Genomic DNA, 17,577 nt, shown 5'->3' with positions numbered 1-17,577 from the left:
ATTTTTAGATACTATTTATGCATGCCATGGATTCATTTCCGAATAACTCAGCCAAGGGTGACAAGACATATTCATTAAACAGGCTAAATTCATGCCAAATGTTAATATATCTAATCTATTCTACGCCAATGCCATATAAGGCGTTCTCTGGTATGACAAATTTATTAGAGAGTATGCGAGACAGTTTTGAGAAGACCACTCTCGCAAGTTAGTTATTGCGCTCATTTGCTCTTAGACATACAACTCTCTGTGAATGAATTTCGTCCAAAATTAGTTTTATTTTAAACGGTTAAGAAAATTATGGATTAATTAGTTTTGTTTTAAACGGCTGAGAAAATTATGGATTAATTAGTTTTGTATTAAACGGTTGAGGAAAGCGTGTCTAAAACACAAATTCGATTTTTAGATACTATTTATGCATGCCATGGATTCATTTCCGAATAACTCAGCCAAGGGTGACAAGACATATTCATTAAACAGGCTAAATTCATGCCAAATGTTAATATATCTAATCTATTCTACGCCAATGCCATATAAGGCGTTCTCTGGTATGACAAATTTATTAGAGAGTATGCGAGACAGTTTTGAGAAGACCACTCTCGCAAGTTAGTTATTGCGCTCATTTGCTCTTAGACATACAACTCTCTGTGAATGAATTTCGTCCAAAATTAGTTTTATTTTAAACGGTTAAGAAAATTATGGATTAATTAGTTTTGTTTTAAACGGCTGAGAAAATTATGGATTAATTAGTTTTGTATTAAACGGTTGAGGAAAGCGTGTCTAAAACACAAATTCGATTTTTAGATACTATTTATGCATGCCATGGATTCATTTCCGAATAACTCAGCCAAGGGTGACAAGACATATTCATTAAACAGGCTAAATTCATGCCAAATGTTAATATATCTAATCTATTCTACGCCAATGCCATATAAGGCGTTCTCTGGTATGACAAATTTATTAGAGAGTATGCGAGACAGTTTTGAGAAGACCACTCTCGCAAGTTAGTTATTGCGCTCATTTGCTCTTAGACATACAACTCTCTGTGAATGAATTTCGTCCAAAATTAGTTTTATTTTAAACGGTTAAGAAAATTATGGATTAATTAGTTTTGTTTTAAACGGCTGAGAAAATTATGGATTAATTAGTTTTGTATTAAACGGTTGAGGAAAGCGTGTCTAAAACACAAATTCGATTTTTAGATACTATTTATGCATGCCATGGATTCATTTCCGAATAACTCAGCCAAGGGTGACAAGACATATTCATTAAACAGGCTAAATTCATGCCAAATGTTAATATATCTAATCTATTCTACGCCAATGCCATATAAGGCGTTCTCTGGTATGACAAATTTATTAGAGAGTATGCGAGACAGTTTTGAGAAGACCACTCTCGCAAGTTAGTTATTGCGCTCATTTGCTCTTAGACATACAACTCTCTGTGAATGAATTTCGTCCAAAATTAGTTTTATTTTAAACGGTTAAGAAAATTATGGATTAATTAGTTTTGTTTTAAACGGCTGAGAAAATTATGGATTAATTAGTTTTGTATTAAACGGTTGAGGAAAGCGTGTCTAAAACACAAATTCGATTTTTAGATACTATTTATGCATGCCATGGATTCATTTCCGAATAACTCAGCCAAGGGTGACAAGACATATTCATTAAACAGGCTAAATTCATGCCAAATGTTAATATATCTAATCTATTCTACGCCAATGCCATATAAGGCGTTCTCTGGTATGACAAATTTATTAGAGAGTATGCGAGACAGTTTTGAGAAGACCACTCTCGCAAGTTAGTTATTGCGCTCATTTGCTCTTAGACATACAACTCTCTGTGAATGAATTTCGTCCAAAATTAGTTTTATTTTAAACGGTTAAGAAAATTATGGATTAATTAGTTTTGTTTTAAACGGCTGAGAAAATTATGGATTAATTAGTTTTGTATTAAACGGTTGAGGAAAGCGTGTCTAAAACACAAATTCGATTTTTAGATACTATTTATGCATGCCATGGATTCATTTCCGAATAACTCAGCCAAGGGTGACAAGACATATTCATTAAACAGGCTAAATTCATGCCAAATGTTAATATATCTAATCTATTCTACGCCAATGCCATATAAGGCGTTCTCTGGTATGACAAATTTATTAGAGAGTATGCGAGACAGTTTTGAGAAGACCACTCTCGCAAGTTAGTTATTGCGCTCATTTGCTCTTAGACATACAACTCTCTGTGAATGAATTTCGTCCAAAATTAGTTTTATTTTAAACGGTTAAGAAAATTATGGATTAATTAGTTTTGTTTTAAACGGCTGAGAAAATTATGGATTAATTAGTTTTGTATTAAACGGTTGAGGAAAGCGTGTCTAAAACACAAATTCGATTTTTAGATACTATTTATGCATGCCATGGATTCATTTCCGAATAACTCAGCCAAGGGTGACAAGACATATTCATTAAACAGGCTAAATTCATGCCAAATGTTAATATATCTAATCTATTCTACGCCAATGCCATATAAGGCGTTCTCTGGTATGACAAATTTATTAGAGAGTATGCGAGACAGTTTTGAGAAGACCACTCTCGCAAGTTAGTTATTGCGCTCATTTGCTCTTAGACATACAACTCTCTGTGAATGAATTTCGTCCAAAATTAGTTTTATTTTAAACGGTTAAGAAAATTATGGATTAATTAGTTTTGTTTTAAACGGCTGAGAAAATTATGGATTAATTAGTTTTGTATTAAACGGTTGAGGAAAGCGTGTCTAAAACACAAATTCGATTTTTAGATACTATTTATGCATGCCATGGATTCATTTCCGAATAACTCAGCCAAGGGTGACAAGACATATTCATTAAACAGGCTAAATTCATGCCAAATGTTAATATATCTAATCTATTCTACGCCAATGCCATATAAGGCGTTCTCTGGTATGACAAATTTATTAGAGAGTATGCGAGACAGTTTTGAGAAGACCACTCTCGCAAGTTAGTTATTGCGCTCATTTGCTCTTAGACATACAACTCTCTGTGAATGAATTTCGTCCAAAATTAGTTTTATTTTAAACGGTTAAGAAAATTATGGATTAATTAGTTTTGTTTTAAACGGCTGAGAAAATTATGGATTAATTAGTTTTGTATTAAACGGTTGAGGAAAGCGTGTCTAAAACACAAATTCGATTTTTAGATACTATTTATGCATGCCATGGATTCATTTCCGAATAACTCAGCCAAGGGTGACAAGACATATTCATTAAACAGGCTAAATTCATGCCAAATGTTAATATATCTAATCTATTCTACGCCAATGCCATATAAGGCGTTCTCTGGTATGACAAATTTATTAGAGAGTATGCGAGACAGTTTTGAGAAGACCACTCTCGCAAGTTAGTTATTGCGCTCATTTGCTCTTAGACATACAACTCTCTGTGAATGAATTTCGTCCAAAATTAGTTTTATTTTAAACGGTTAAGAAAATTATGGATTAATTAGTTTTGTTTTAAACGGCTGAGAAAATTATGGATTAATTAGTTTTGTATTAAACGGTTGAGGAAAGCGTGTCTAAAACACAAATTCGATTTTTAGATACTATTTATGCATGCCATGGATTCATTTCCGAATAACTCAGCCAAGGGTGACAAGACATATTCATTAAACAGGCTAAATTCATGCCAAATGTTAATATATCTAATCTATTCTACGCCAATGCCATATAAGGCGTTCTCTGGTATGACAAATTTATTAGAGAGTATGCGAGACAGTTTTGAGAAGACCACTCTCGCAAGTTAGTTATTGCGCTCATTTGCTCTTAGACATACAACTCTTTGTGAATGAATTTCGTCCAAAATTTGATAGAAATCGACAAATTTGGTGTGAAGACAATATACCAAATTTCATCCCTCTAGATCAAGTTATCTTGGTCACAAATAGATTTAATTCCATTAAAGTGTTTATCGGACTCACGAGGATTTGAAATGTGCAGATTTGTTTAAAATCTAGAGCGCGAATCTGATAAATTGTATTCCTTCTCTTTATATACTTGCTATACGAGAAAGTAAAGAAACATCTCATCCGTGATCTGTGATGAATGAAGTGTGAATAGAAACCAGTCACCTGACATTTTCTTTTTAAAAAAAAATTTAACTTGCCCGAAGCATGTATGGGAATTGATTCTCCATTGAATATGATCTCAAATCCATTACCTCCTATTCTCAAAGCTGAGACTCCCACAGTATGGTTAGCCATGTGCTTCCCACACTAAGGTTAGTCTTATTTTTTAAAAGTTGTTATTTTTTTCAACTCTTATCAGTTCCACCTGTCTGCATATTACTAACATCCTTGACAATGATTTTTCCTCATAATTATTCTCATGTTTATAATTTAAAATCATTAATCAATTTCGCCTCATTAAAATGCTTTGTAGTCCTTTCCCAAAATATGTAATCTATTTGAATGCCGAACAAATAATTCGATATGGTTCCGTCCTTTCTTGACTACCAATGAACTACTTAAAAATCAAGTCTAGAGATCATCAAGGTCAAGGCATTGAAATCGTCCATTTATCGCGTCTTCTTGAATAATTTTTGATCGCTGCACTGGGTGTCCTTGCCAAAGTAAATACAACCTGTGCCAAACCTCTTAATGCAAGGTGATAACTCAAGTTTATCATTTAGAAACTCTCTTACGAGTTACTCCGAAAAATGATTTTTAAATTGGAACATGCTGTATTTTTAAAGACAAATTAAGATGTTTTATTTGGTATTAGCTGCCTCTGTCGACCAGTTAACGAGGAATTTTTGGTTAAGTTTACTTCTAATTAAATCACTTATGTATAAATAAATATTCAAGAATCCCTTAAGACAATATTTTTTAAGCACAAATTGCGAAAGAAATGAAAGCTATGTTAGTTTAATAGACAAACACTTGTTATGTTTATTATGTATATGAACTATTTTAATGGAGTCAAGTTCTATTATATCATGAAAGTTATAAACATAATTGTCCGATTCATTATCTTATATTTTTCGTGATTTTGTAATTCCACTTTGTTATTTATCACTAGTCGCCTTTGGCGATCAGCTGGTTCGTTAGGTACATTAGTTATATTTAATTTCAGTTAAATGGATATACAGTACACTCCCGATTATCCGCGGAATTGGGTGGCGCGGCCGCCGTGGATAATCCGAAAAAAGCTAAAAACGGGTATAGCAAAAGAGAAAACAGTTATTCCAACTTTGAAAAATTGTTTTATGTACAATAAAACGTAAAATAAACGGCAGGAAATGTTTCACTAACGCTTCATATTTTAGTATATCACTCAAAACTCACCTAAAATGCATTTTGTTAATGAAAACAGAAAAGTGCTTTGTACTTACGAGAGGCGTCAAGGATACACAGAAAAATGAATACATATGTACTGTTTTAATACTGTAATGTATTATTTAATTACAAAAGCATAACTGTAAAACTGCACCTTTTTGAAAAAATCAGTCCAAAAAAAAAACCTTTGTGCGGCAGGCGCGGATAATCGGGAGTCTACTGTAATAGATATAACTTCATTTCAAGATTCTCTCAAATTGTCAGGCAAAAACGTGAGTAAATTTAATTGTCTTACATATGTTCGATTTATATGCAGGAATCTTTTTGGGGACCTCTGTGATGACATCTAAGCAGTATTAAAAACTTAAATGCGTGTTTCATGATCTTCTAACTGTTGTTAAACTGAAATTTCGCTTTTTTATTCTTCTCATAAACCACTCCGATATTAAACAGAATCCTTCTTCTTTGATTTTTAGCAATAGGAAAAAATCACACGATTAAATATTAATGAAACAATGAAAACAGTTTGAATTATAGGGAGAAATAAAGCAAAAAAAAAAATTAAAATTGCAAAATCCAGGAAAAAATTACATGATAATTAAATTATTATTTTATTCCCTTTTTAAATTTCGAAAAGATATTAAATTCACTTCCGTGCAACAATATTTTATCGCAGAAAACGCCAAACTTCAATTCGATTTTCAATTAATTGAAATTCTAATTAATCTTTTAATCGACTCGACATAGTAGTTTTAGATGAAACGGTCTGGCCTGTAAAGCATCAATACATATATATAGAGAGAGAGAGATGCATCTTTATTATTAGTAGAAATAATTACAAAAAAATAAATAATCTATCTTCCAGCCCTATTATATGCCCGATTTCTCTAATTTTTATTTCATACGAGAGTTCATAACTCCTAAATATGTCATCAATGATCGCTTCGTCATCTATTACTCAATATTTTCGTGAGAAAACTGAAAATTCCACTTCCCTACATATTTTTATGGGGGTGGGGGAAATAACCCAACAGTTTTCTCAGTTAATTTCATAGCACCGATTTCACCAATTTTTATTTCTTATTAGGTTTTTAGATCTGTCATTAATGGTTCATTTTTGAAAGAAATCTCAAAAAGTGCTGTTTTATTGTACATTCGCTAAGAGGAAAACCTTCGACAGAATTTTTCAACCCCAGATACTGTAGCAGTTTTGCCAATTTTTTGAAAGCTAATGACATTCGACCTACATGCCTATCATGAAATCATGACTTTTAAATACGACGTCAAAAATCAACTGTCCGCCTTCCCGTTCCAGTAGGGAATATATTTGGCAAATCTTACTTAGGTAACTTATACTTTAGGTAAAACATTTTTTTTATGATCACTAGTTATTTATGTCTTATTTTCTTATAATATTTTTTATAGTCTTATTTTTTAACGTTTCCAATCGGTGCAAAATTATTGTGATAAGCTGATGACCTCGTTAACTCAAGAGTTTCTTTTTCTTTTTATTGAGGCCGCGGTGGCCTAGTGGTAAGGTCTCGGTTTGTGAGCCGTGGGGTTTTAGGTTCGAGACTGGATTCCACCGAAGAACCGTCGTGTAAGGGGGTCTGTTGCACATTAAATCCGCCATGCCAAACGTCCTTCCGCTTGTATGGTATGGTGTGGAGAGGGGGTGCCAGCTCAGGTGTCGTCCTCGTCCTCTGACCGTGGTTCAAAATTACGAGGTCCGTCTCAAAATAGCCCTAGTGTTGCTTTACAACGGGGCGTTAATATAACTAAACTAAACAAACTTTTCTTTCCTATTTGGCATGTCAATGCATTTTTTCTTATTCTGTGTAATTTTCTTAATTACGATTAATAATAGACTATTTCAAACCATGTTCTAATGTGCATAGATCTACAGATACTGATTTAACAATCTCACCTTTGAAAGATATACTTATTCAAAACAAATAAGGTACCAAAAATATTCAAAGCAACTAAAACAAAAGATTAAAGAGGCAAATGAAGTTGCTATTAAGAAACTGAATGTTCAGATTATGTCCTGACACTCACGACATAATCTGAAATTTCCCCAAAAAGAACAGTGCAGTCCTTTATGTTGAGAAATGTATTTTAACCCTCTATCAGGAAATTATAATGGATTGTTGCAAAAGTTACATATGATAATTCAAGGAATGCTCAAACTTAAAAGGAAAATTTATGTTCAATTTTTTAAAAATTTTAAACACCCACTTTGAGTTATATTAATTCATTATGAGTTAGAGTTAACCATTTCATTATATACTATTCAAGAAAAGAATAATTAAATAGTATATTGCTTTATAATTTTCAAGAATAAAAACAAATTCAACTTTTATCAAAATTGTCATCTCGTGCGGATTTCAAAATTACCTTGTTTCAGTACTAGGATAAGATGGTATATAAAAGAGCATTTTTGTATTATCACTTTAATGTGGCAAAATAATATGAAATATATTAAAGTAAAAATTGATCCATATAGGTAAAATACAAAAAAAGTCATTCCAATAATATATGCAAAGAAAAATAATTTAATTCAAAAGCTAAATTTATTTAAAATAACTAAGTATTAACACCGTCATCTTATCCAATCGTCATCTTGTTTTCTCTACTATCATTTGGGATAAAGAAATGCAGTTTCATACAAGTTGTTTGATATTACTGAATTAATACTAATATTATGGTATACTAAAAGCTAGTAGCCAAAAGAAAAATTATAACATTTTGTTTTTCCAAATTGTTGTGAAAAGTGAATGTCAAATGCCTTCTAAGTAGCAGTGAAAAGTAATGTAAAGAACTCAGTATAAGACAATAAAAAATTTAATATCTTTTGCGAATCTAGAGCTGAGTAAAGAATAAACACGTTTTAAATGTATATTAATAACAAATATCTAACAAACAAATATTGATGCTGCCTAAGACTTCATTCGTGTCTAATTTTACAATGGTCGTTAAAAGAAATTCAAAGATTTCAATGCTGATCTTCGTCCAATCGGAATAGTTGATTATAATTCATGAAAAATTATTAATTTTCATAAATTAATAAATACGAAATTATATCATGCATGTCTTTTTTTGTTGTTATTGTTTCAGCTTAAAATTAATAATATTGAAAACCAGCGGAATAGGTCCCTCCGAAATTTTCTCGCATTCTCTTTAGTAAAGCGAAATCTCTCATCCTCTAGCATAAAATTGTGGACATTGGATGAATTAGAACGCCATGAATGCTCACATATTCATTCTCAAAGCCCTTGCATTAAGTTTTATTCTTTACAGTAAAGGAACGAAAACCGAGAATACGTTTTGGAAACATTTTTTTTCTTTTGACCGAATAAACCAAAATTGGATCAGAACAACAATTTTAGTTAAAGATCACATACCAAATTTCGTTTGACTAAGTCGCTTCATTTTTGATTTATACTTTTACATACAGGCTGATGAACAGGTTGACGGACGGTCATCCCGCTAACGGGTTGGAACCAAATTTTAGATGTTAAAACGATGCGCCCCATTTTATTCATCTAAATCATTCCATTTTGTAGTTCTCGACTCGATTATTAAGAGAGAAAGACAAAATTTCACTGAACAACTTCCATTAAAAATTTAATAGAAATCTAAAAATTTGATGTTAAAACCTCATATTGAATTTCATCCTTTTAGATTAAAAAGGATTTTTTTTTTTATTTATTGGATTCAGAAACAGGCAGACATAATTCAAAAATTGTTTTTCATGCTCAAGGAGATCAGAAACGCAAAAATTCATCAAAATCTCAAGACATGAATTTTTTTCTTTCTTTCTTTTTTTAATGATTACAATATTATCTCTTTTTATATTTCATATTCGAGATAATAAAAATAAAATGTAAAATCAAATATGAATAGAATGTAATAGAATAAAAAATCAAAAATGAATCTTACAAATAACATTAAATTAATTTAAGTTTGGCTGTCATTTAATCTCAACTTATAACATTATTAATAAAAAAATTTAATCTAAGGAATTTTCTGAGTAATAAAGATTTTTCAAACCATTCTTAAAACTCTTATTTTACATTTTTAGCTAATTAAACGCTGTACCCATTTTTTTCCCTCTAATATCTACAATTCTTAAATTACCGTTTATATTTTCCAGATCCTTTAAAAAAAATTTTCAATTTAGTTTACCTTTTTCCTATAAATTTATTTAACATACTTTAAAAATTTTTCATTATCAAGGAAAATATTTTTTTTTCTTTTATTAGAACTATTTGAATTTTTAAAAAAAGCATCATAATAAAAAAATGCAAAAAATAAATGATTTGTTTGAACTTTTAGAAATAAGTGAATTTTTTCAACGACATTCTGCTTATTTGAAAAAGCTAATTATCGCAAAAATAACTTCGTCGTTTTTTCGATATTATAAAGTAATGAATATAATAAAATAATCTTAAAATCCAAAACCATTCTTTGCAGTATAGTTAGCATAAAGTAAGACAATTTTCATGGCAATATTAAAAATGTAATATGAAGACTCCAAAATTATTTCTAATGAACATTTTCATACAAATACACAGTGTTAATTTTGCTATTTTCATATCAAGCTCAAAATATAAGAAGGACCAAATAAGCAAAATAAATGACGTATGGCCCACTGACATTCAATGAATAAATATACATTTATCAGACATTTATTGATGTGTGAATAATATTTGTTATAATTTTATAATATTTTACACATCAGAGAAAAAAAAATCAAAATCAAACAATCAAAATAATATTAATGAACATACACTTTTACTGTTTCGCATGTGTGAGTATGCAAAGTATATAAAAAATATATTGTAATCGTCAAAAAAAAAAACTCAAATTCGAGATTTTGACGAATTTCCACATTTCAGACATCTTTGAGTGCGAAAGATACATTTTTTAAACACCTATCAAACCATTTACAGAAAACTGTAAAGCTGTCTGGTATTACTTGCTCCACTTATTAATGGAAAAAAATCAAACTTCGAAGATAAGATTAACAATAGTGACCTATCATTGTAGAAGGTGAATTTGAGAAATTTTTTTGAATACATTTAAGGTAATACTCATTTTTTTAAAAAAATTATTTACTTAGTAAACAGCGGGAGGGATTTCCCTGAAACTCTCTTGCATAAAGATACTATCATTCCTTTATATGGAATAAAAACTGAAGACTTTGAGCAACACCATGAACGTCAAAAGAGCTCATATTCTTATTTTTTGAGTCCCGCATATAAACTTTTTTTTATTCGTTATATAACAAAGAAAAGAAGAGTATGAATTAGGACCCTTTTTCAATAACTGGTTGAAACTGAAATTTAACACCGAATTTAGATTTTAGCAACAAATTCTCATGCAAATTTTAATCATCTGTTTCTTTTAGGGTTATTACATTTATATGCATGCGAAATAAAAGGTCGATAAATGGTTAAATTTTAGACGAATCTGAATTAAAATATAGTACGAATCTACAAATTCTAAAAACTAAATATCAAACTTTTTTCGTCTGGCTCTCACCATTTTGTAGTCAGTATATTTATACATCAAACAGACAATCGAATGTATATCATTCAAAATTTGATGTAAATCTACAAATTTCATCCGTCTAGCTGAATGCTTTCTTGATTTATCGGGTTCATAGACAGACAGACATAATTTAAAAAAAATCTCCTTGAATTGAAACAAGATTTTCGATTCAGAAGGCCTGAAATGCGAAAGATTCGCCAAAATTTGAATTCATATTTTTTTGACGATTACGATACTTTCTATTTGTGTATTTCGTATAAGAGAAAGCAAAAAAAAAAGACACTTGTATATTCATTCTTATCGAATGTTATAAGTGACATTTTTACATAAAAATATGAGAAAAATGGCCGAAAAAGTTTAGAATAGAATACAGCTGTTATTTATTTTGATGAACTCGATGTATGATCAGCTGCTCTTAAATTAAAACCCCTTTATTGGTTATTTCAAGGAAAGGGAAAAGCATGATTTTTCTGTGTGTTTAAGGTAAAATTCAATTCTTTTGAATGTCAATCGTTTCTTCATATAATAGAATGAAGCGAATTTTCAGATGTAGTAAACTAAAAAATTGATTTACGTAACTAAAAATTTGATTACGTACATCTATCTATTATGTCTAGATAGATGTATATAAACATCTATCTAGACATATTTCTAAAAAGGATATAGTAAATAAAAATTTGATTTACAATTGCATATGAACCTCTATGTAGACATACTTCTAAAAAAATCGATTTTATAATAAAATTCAGCGATTTTCAGACATAGTAAACTAAAAAGTCGATTTACATAAGCCTATGAACATATATGCAGACATATTTACATTCTAAATTATTGATTTTTAATTTCTTTAAGCATTCAGAATAAATACCTAAATTCTAAATCTGCTCTAAATATCTTTCATTCCTTTAAAATAGATATTAAAGATTAATTTATATGCATCTACTATTTTATTTTTAAAATTTTAAAAGTATGTTTTTTTTAAGTTGACACATTGAATTAGAATTGAAATTTAGCTTGTCATCTGGTTATGCAGCTTATTTACAATAAGATCGGAATCTTTATGACGTATATATTCGTCATACTGGTGATGGGTGCTCTTGTCTTGGATGTGACACAGTAATGTTATATAGTTCTGTTAATACATGGGCTAAATAATGGGAAAATGGCTCTTTTTTTATATTAAATAACCACCAATGGCTAACTAGAAAAATATAAAAGCCTAAGTTTGTATTTCTCTGCATATTTTCATAAAGTTAAAAAAATATAGGGAAATTGCATATGCGTAAAAAAAATATATAGGTAATTACAGGGTTATACATAATTTTCAAGCACTGATAGAAATTTTAACCTTCGAGTACAGCAAATATTTCAAAATGCTTAACATTTCCTTTAGTAGATTGCTTTTTTAAGACTAAATTTATGTTAAGAATTATAACAAATATATTGTTACTCCTTTATTTTATATTTTAAATTTAAATTAAACTAAATATTGCCCTCATTTTTAATATTTTTATTACATGTAGAAAAAAACATTTACACAAATGCAGCTTCATGAATATTTTTAGCGCTTTAGAAATCGTCTGTTAAAAGAAATGCCAATATTATATATTATTAATTCCTTCTATTCACGTTAAATCTATTTCAATATTCCAAATAATTTAATAATCTTATTTGACTCAAGAATTATCTAAACTTCTTAATTAAGGACAGACAAAATAATAACTTCAAAATTCCAACATAATTCTAATGTCAATACCCTCTTAAACTCAAACCCGTTATAAAGACAAAAAAGAATAATATAAGACTTAAACTTTCCCCATAAAGTTAAAAGATCAGACGAATTATATATATAAAACCGTAAATAAATTTTATTACCAAATGATTTCCGACCCTGAAACTGCGAGGAGAGGATGCGGCACGTGATGGAGACCGGCCACGTGATCCACGGAGGCAGAGAAGACATGCAACAGGCTGCTGGGCGCAACAGGTGGTTTCTGCCGGGGCTTTTCCGTCAGGTTGGAGGGCTGAGGCGTTTCTGGAGCGGTTCGGGAAGAGGGGCGGCCCTTTCAAAACCTTTTAACGCATGCGCTTTTCAGACATTGTAAGGGAGAGGGGGGAGATTTAATGATGAAAACAACCCTCCCAAGGTTCCGGGGAAAGGTACTTCCTTCCTAATCAGTATCGTTTTACCTAGGTTGCAGACGATCGTTGAAAATACGGCAGTATCCGATTCGATTGAGGAGAGTGTTTCATTTGAGGGCTCTGCATTTAAACCATAAAAGTTTTTATCTCTCTTAATTGAAACGCTAGACTCTTCAATTATATTATAAAAGAGTAGGGTTTCGCTGCTGGTTTTGGATAAGATCACGCAGCGTTTTTGTCGGAATTGGATTTTGAGTCAGTATTTAATAATTCAAGATGAGATGCGTTTTCGAGAAAATGTGATCGCCGTTATTAACGTAACGAGCACCTTAATGATCAAAATGCTCAGATTTTCAAAAATATGGTGAGTGAAATAATAATGTTTACAATCTTCTCTTTAATAGCGGGGTTTCAAATAACCCTCGTAGAAGGTAAAGGAATAACAAGGGCAATACAAGGTCACCGGCAAATGTTTAAGTTGAGAACTTTTAAAATTAAAACCCATCAATATCATTAATTACATTAATACTTAATAAGCATTTTTTTTTGTTAAGAATTTAACAAATTGTGTGACATTTGCATACTAGTGGTCATTTTCATTTTCTTCATTCGGATTGTGTGACCACCGGTGGACATTTTGCATCGTTTATTGAGTGCACATTTTCATATGTTAATTGATTATTCACTCCTGGTCATATTATCTTCCATGCAGACTGGGCTGATAAATTTATTTTTCTACTTTTTGAAATTTTTATAAAACTTAGATATGAAATAAATGGTTTTATGCTGCTTAAATATTTTACTTATTTATTTATTTATTAATAATCAAGTAAGAAAAAATAAATAAATAATGCTTTTACTCTAATCTTTATGAACTGGTTACTACATGTAACGAAGAAAAACTCTTGCATTTGGTTTCAAACGAAATATACAGGGTGTTCATTAATTATTGTCGGGATTTCCGTAACTTATAACTTTCGAATAAAAAATATTACGCAAAAACCGATTACGTATTCGTAAATTACAACTCAAAGAATTGTATCAATGATATTAAAGTGTAAAGCTTGCACAATTTGCACTTTGTAAGCATTCAGCTGAAGGCGATTATGTATTCGTAAATTACAACTCATAGAATTTTACTTGGCAACAATGCGATCTTAGCTCATTGAGTTGTAATTTACGAATACGTAATCGGTTTTTGCGTAATATTTTTTATTCGAAAGTTATAAGTTACGGAAATCCCGACAATAATTAATGAACACACTTTATATATATATATATATATATATATATATAACTCAAGCTTATTATTTTATCTTATGCAATAATATAAACTATATTTTCTATAACCAAAACAAAATTAATTCTATGTTTTTACGTGACATGAAATAATACTAAAACTAAAATGAATATGAGGTGGTTAATTCAATTCATATTTTTAAAAAATGAAATGCATATTCGTATTTCACCATTTTATTTCGGAATCCGTAAGTAAAAGGAAAAAACTTTTTTGAAAACTTATATATGTAGTCACTTCGTTCCCATATGAAAAGATAACTTTTAGAGCCGCATAAAGAGTTGTGAGCATGAAAGAAAAAAAAACAAAAAAACAAACAGACATTATGTAAAAAAAAGAAAAAGAAAGAATATTCTCTTGTTTTACCTATGCGTATAACAATAGTAAATCGTTTCAATTACAATCCTAAGAAAATAAAAATTTGTTCCACACCAGAGAATTTCACAATCAATAAATGTTTAATGTGATAGTTAACATTTACTGATTTTCTGATTTCAAAGAATCAAATATAATTTCTAATCATAATAATAATATAATACAATTCTGATTTCAAAGAATCAAATATAATTCCCAATCATAATAATAATATAATACAATTCTGAATAATATAATCAGATTATAATTCCGAATGATAAAGGAAATGTTTCAACATTTATTGGCCATGCCTGTGTCATTGGAAACAAAAATTAGCATATTGGAGTGGTCTTCTCAAACCTTTCTTGTATATTAACTAGTTATGCCAGAGAACGAATTTCATGGCATTGGCATACAATAGTCAAAAAAATATTAATTTTTGGCGTTAATTTCGAATTTTTACTGAATCTAACGTGTTATCTTTGGCGAGATTTGTGGCAATTTATCCTTAGTATAGTATCCCAAAATCGAATTTATGCATTAGACGCGTTTTTTTCAACCGATTGAAACAAAGATTTGATGCAAAAATGAACTTGTAGTGGAAACGTCCTGAACCAAATTTGATACATTTAAGTCATTACGTTTTTGAGTTATCGCGGTTGCATGTTTCTGAAAGTACAGACTGACAGACAGACAACTCATAGATGCATTTGACTCAAAATTTGACAGGTGTCTGCATTACAGATGTTAAATCTGTATCGAATTTTATGTACAAGTTCTCTTCGTTTTGTAATTATCGTGTTATTATCGTTTTGTATATTCGAGCAATCGAGCAGATGAACTTTTTCTGAGTAGATTTTTGTTGAAAATTTGATTTAAATCTGCAAATTTGGTGTAATGACCTTATACCAAATTTTAGAAGTTTCTGTTAGTTTTGTCACAGACATACAAACATAATTCCAAAAATCTATTTTCCGAACTCTGAGAGATCAGAAATGTGTACGTTCATCAAAATATCGAATCCGAATTCTTTGACGATTACTATACTTTCTCTATACAATGTATACAAGAAAGTAGAAACGCATTCAGTGCCAAATCATAACTTTTTGTATGGGAACAAAAATTGAATTGTAGAATAATTGAATTATTCTACAATTCAGTGGCCAGATCAGTTAATTCATTACCTTTGATGTCAATGTGGGCTTTAACCCAGTGTAATGAGATATTACCATCTACCAGACTTTTAACATCTTCTATTGAGTTATTTTTTGGGTTGAATTTTTGAAGAGCCTTTAATACACTAAGGCTGTCCGTGAATAGATGATAATGCAAATACGGTTTATTATGGTTTTCCCAATTTAAAGCTTACCATGTTGCAAAGAGTTCTGCTTGAAAAATTGAAAGAGATTTCCAACCCTATACTGAAACTCTTTAATTTTATCTTGGCTCTCAAAAACACAAAAGGTCACACCAACTTCTTCATTCATTATTATAATAGTATACCTCTGGCGCCATTTGTATTCGTTATGTCATTGCTCGTACTATGGATTTCTGACCTTTTACAAGTATGCCATCTTATAGCTGCGGCACTGTGATACCTTAACCCTTTAAAGGATCATTTTTTTTCTAGTCATATTATGTTTAAAAAATTTTAGCTTAAAATTAGAATAAGAAAAGGGATTCATTTAGCTTATTAGATAAATTTAATTTGATTAATTCATTAATTTGGTTAATTAATAATAAAGTAACAAATCAAGACACATGATTTTGTGTGAGGTAAAGAACTGAAGCATTTAAGTTTCTGTCTTTCTAAAAAAATTGTCAGAACTTATGCCAACCTACATAATTTCATACAAAGATTGATAAATTTGGTGGGAAGCATACTTCCCACGGCCTTAGAAAGGGTTAATATAAATAAAAATCTTTATGATTATGTATGCATGTTCCACGTTTCATCTTAATAACTTAGCTGATTTCAAGTAAATTTTGCATATTTATTATATAAGACAAGAGAATGAATGCTGTCAACTTTTCAAAGTTCAAAAGTTAATTAAATAGTCTGTTAATTAAAAATTAACTGAAATTTTGCCGTTTTTCTGTAAAATTTTCAAATTAATTGTATTTTAAAAGAAATTTCATATCATTTTAAAAATTAACAGCTAATTTTCAATGATACAGTTTCATTTCCTTACAATTATTGCTACATTTTTCAAAATTTAGTAAATGTTGAATTCCGGAAGACTTTTAAATAAGGAGAATTATAAATCTTCAGTTCCTAGATCAAGGAGAAACTTTGAATTACTCTACTTTCATTTATTTATTTTATATTTCTATTTTTTTTTTGGCAACGTTTTTTACTTTTCCGTAAAGCTTCCTACTCTCATTTAACAATTTTTAATTAATTTTATACACTGCTAATTCGTTATTGGAAGAACAAGTATATGTAAGAATAGTTGCCAGAATACATTATTAGATTTCTTGGGAAAACACGTACGAAAAATCTCAAAAGGAAAAGATTTACAATTTATATCATTTGATATTCTCAATTTTATTTTAAAATGTCTCAGACGATAAAAGGACTTTTTTTGTGTCATAATGTTTATACAAAAGTAGTTTTTTCATTTAAAATATTAGACATAAAAGTACTTTGATCCCGAGATACACCGGGTATATCAGGTAAAGCGTATACGAAATAAAATGAGTAAGCCCATTAAAGGCAAGGCAAATGCTTCCTTTATTAAACATGGTCGGCAGGAGTGGTCTCCAGAAACTTTCCCTCGTACTCTCCAAAAGAGATCTTATCCCCTTTCCTCAGCATAAAATTGTGCATCTTGGATAAGGTCGCAAATGTTTTGCATAGCACTGGTGAACAATACTTACGAAATATAGATCTTTGATCTAAAT

This window comes from Argiope bruennichi, chromosome 7 (genome assembly GCF_947563725.1).
Source record: "Argiope bruennichi chromosome 7, qqArgBrue1.1, whole genome shotgun sequence".
NCBI lineage: Eukaryota > Metazoa > Arthropoda > Arachnida > Araneae > Araneidae > Argiope > Argiope bruennichi.
Note: the sequence above shows the minus strand (reverse complement) of the source record.